We start from the raw sequence: 4,009 nt of genomic DNA, 5'->3' as shown, positions 1-4,009 counted from the left end.
AAGAAGACAAAGCAAAATGTTATAATGAAATGTGCAAGAAAGATCAAGAATTAGAAAATCGAAAGGGAAGAACATGCTCAGAATATCTAAAACTTAAAGAACTCAAGAAAAAATTCAAGCCTCCAATTGCAATTTTGAAAGATTCCACAAGCAGAATATCGAATGACACAGGAAGCATCAAGAGAAGATGGAAAGAGTACGCAGTCATTATACTAGATGACGGTCCATTTCAGGAGGGAGCATATGAGCAAGAATCAAAGGTGCTGAAGGAAGATGTCCAAGCTGCACTGAATGCATTAGCCAAAACCAGGACTCCAGGAACTGACATGGAATACCCATTGACATGTGTCAGAAAGCTGAAGATACACTGGAAGCACTCACTCCTCTTTGCCAGGAAATTTGAAAGACAACTGCCTAGCCAATTGACTGGAAGAGATCCATATTTGTGCCCATTCTAAAAGTAAGGTGACCCAACTGAATGAGCAAACTATAGAACGATATCGTGGATATCACATACAAGTCAAATTATACTTAAGATCATCCACCAATGGTTACTGCAGCACATTCACAGGGAACTGCCAGAAATTCAGGCAGGATTCAGAGGAGGACATGGAACGAGGCATATTGTGGTAGATACACAATCTCATGTCAACTTAATAAAGAGAGCAAAGGGGTGGAGTCTAGCCTGTCAAGCAAGACAGCATGATGATGCTTCCTTGTGGGTGTGGCCTTCCCATGAGGATTCTGGGGACTTCCTCTTTTCTTCCCTGGAGGTGGGATGCACTCTCTCTCTCTGTTTCACATTCCTGTTGAGAGGCCACATGGTGCCACACTGATGGCAGTGAGAGCCCTGGAGATGCAGCCACCGTGATTGGACAAGACTTTACACCCACTGACCTGTGATCTTCCTACATATTGCATCATTGCAGGTGATTGAGCCTGAAGAGTGATTTATGGACTCGTATGGGACTAATGGGCTAATATCAGACTTATGGACTTGATCTGGACTGGGCTGGGATGTTTTCCTAATATCCAATTAGTCTTTGATATAAAACTCTCTCTTATGCACATATGAGTGTCCTTGGATTTGTTCCTCTAGTCCACCTGACCTAACACACATATCACTGCGAAAGTCAGAAGGGTCTTGACTCAAAGCAGAGAATAGTAGAAAGATATTTTTGTGTGTTTCATTTTCTGTGCAAAGGCCTTCAACTGTGTGGACCATAATGAATTCTGGATACCTTAAAGAAGAATGGGAATTCCAGAACATTTCATTGTGCTCATTTGGAATTTGTACACAGATCAAGAGCATATAATCTATATGCTACATAAATCATCAGTGAATCTGGATTATATAAAAAATATACCATCAGGATTGGAAGAAGACTTATTAACAACCTGCGGTATGCAGATGACGCAAGTGTGATTGCTGAAAATTAGGAGGAATTGAAGCATTTGCTGATAAACCTCAAGGATTGTAGCTTTCGGTATGGCTTAGAACTCAATGTAAGGCAGACCCAAATCTTCACAACTGGATCAGTAGTCAACATCATGATAGATGGTGAAAAGGTTGAGGTTGTCAAGGATTTTTTCTTGGTTGGATCCACAATCAATCTCCTGGAGAAGCAGTCAGGAAATCAAAAGACATATTTCATTTGGTAAATCTGCTGGACAAGACCTCATTAAAGCACAAGGATATTACTCTGAGGACTAAGATGCACCTGGCCCAAGCCATGATATTCTCCATTGCATCATATGGATATTGAATAAGGAAGACCGTAGAAGAGTGAAGGATTTGAATTGTGGTGCTGGAGAAGAATATTGGAAGTACCATGGACTGCTAAAAGGACAAGTCAAGTTGTATTGGAAGAAGTAAGACCAGAATGTTCCTTGGAGGCAAGGATGACAAGGGAGACCAGTCCCTGGAGAAGAACACCATGCTTGGAAAGTGCAGGGACAGTGAAAAGTAGAAAGCCCTCAACAAGAGGGACCGGCACAGTGGACGTGCCAATGGCTCAGGCATAGGAACAGTAGTGAGGATGGTGCGAGGCCGTGCAGCATTTCATTCTGTTGTGCATAGGGTCACAATGGATCGGAGCCTACTTGATGGCACCATCAATAAAAGCAAAGGCTGAAGAAAAGTGAGCACTGGGGAAAAAAAAGAGGGCACATCTCTGCCTTACAAACAGAAGGAGGTTATAGGAATGGCAAGGAGGTTGGCAACCGAGATGGAGAGGAGGGAACTGAAAAGAAGTCCTTGCATTTTTAAGCAAAGCTCTATGTGATGGTTAATGGTATATTTCTTGGCTAGACTATGATTCTTAATTTGGACTGATTGTTCTTCATTACTGTAATACATTTGAAACATCCTCCATTTTGTGATGTGATATGAATAGCCAATCATTTGAAAAGTCGAACAGTTGATAAACCAATAAACGTCCTTGGGAATATGGTGTACATCAAGTACATATGGATGTTCATGCAAAGCTTGGCATACCTGCATCCTACATCTAACTTTTCATCCTCTGACACCTAGTTCTTGGGATGCGAGCCAGCAGTTTGCCATCTGATCTCCAAATTTGGCATGCCAGCCTCTGCAAACACGTGAGTCAGGAGAAACCTACATCCTGACATTCTGATCCATAGATTTAGTATTTCTTAGCCTTTACAATTTCCCGATCAATGAATTATTTAACGTGGCTCTTCCAGCTAAAGTATCTGTAATTCTCACCAAAGAACCCTTTCCTACCTGAGTTTGGGTAAGAAGGAGAGGGAAGACACTGATAGAAAATCTCACCATTAGCAAGAGCCAAGAGTGAAACATTTCCTTTGGACCATGAGATCCCTGTGCAGGGAGCCTCCCTGATCCAGAAGACAACGGTGACGTCAACAGCTGCAGCAAAACCAGGAGCTAGAGCATGAGCCAGAGAGGTAGACTTGCAGGCTACCGAGCAAGTAAAGTTGAGTGCTTTTAGACAGGAGGCTGGCTTGTGGAGTGGGGTGCGGCTGGGCTCTTAATTCACTGAGTTCGCTGACCCGCAGAGCTGGAGCTCAGTGCCCTTAGATTGAGGCTTGCAGTGGAGAGGCATGGCCGTTGGGAATTAATTAACAGCCCCGAAAGAACTGTAACCTGTCCTGACTCAATGTCTGTACCCTGAGCATTTCTCACCTGCGTTGTAATCTGTTAGCTTCCTTAACAACCCCCTTCATCATGAATATCGTCTGAGTTCCATGTGATCGTGGCAACAAATTATAGAATCTAGATGACAAAGTTCTGCTGTTTAAGGCAGAACAGAAGGCGTCAGAACATTTGTAGAAAAGTCTGATTACAAGGCATGGATATTTTTCCAGGATATTTTTGAAACCCTTTCATGTATGTGTCCCTTGCTTTGCTCCTGTAGAGAACCCGGAGGAGGTGCTAAGACTGACACAGAAGAATTGATGTTCTCTGTCAGATAACCTTTATGAGTTGGGGCTGGGATCAGGGTAGGATCAGTGTGCATGGATGGGATTTGGGTCAGGCCAATAATCTGTCAGACTTCAAGTGAATTGTCCTTAAATATATGCCCAATAACAATTCAGAATGAATAGCAAAGAGAATCTGGCTGTTTTAAAACTTGCACATCTATGTTTACATTAGGAGAAACATGAGGCTTTCTACTCCTGTAAAGATTTACAGTCTTGGAAACCCACAGGGGCAGTTCTACTGTATTCTACAGGATTACGAGTCATAATTGATTCAATGGCAGTGCGTTAGTAAGCATGTTTATATTTTAAAATTAGGACTTAGTATGTCCCACAAATGTAGAATAACCACTAGACTTAGTTGAAGTTGTCTTTCACTTTATAAATTGTCTGTTTGCATTTGGCACCCACATTTATTTACATAACGGAGATTGCATGGGTGGTGGTACTAAAGCTTTCACATTGATTAAAGTCATAAAGTTTCCAACTTATTTAATATATTTCTTTCTCCCTGGTTTTTATATTAGCCAAGAAAATTCTTTCA

The sequence above is a fragment of the Echinops telfairi genome, unplaced genomic scaffold (assembly GCF_000313985.2).
Source record: "Echinops telfairi isolate 266 unplaced genomic scaffold, ASM31398v2 ScPeMD7_7469;HRSCAF=8507_1, whole genome shotgun sequence".
Taxonomy (NCBI): domain Eukaryota; kingdom Metazoa; phylum Chordata; class Mammalia; order Afrosoricida; family Tenrecidae; genus Echinops; species Echinops telfairi.
Note: the sequence above shows the minus strand (reverse complement) of the source record.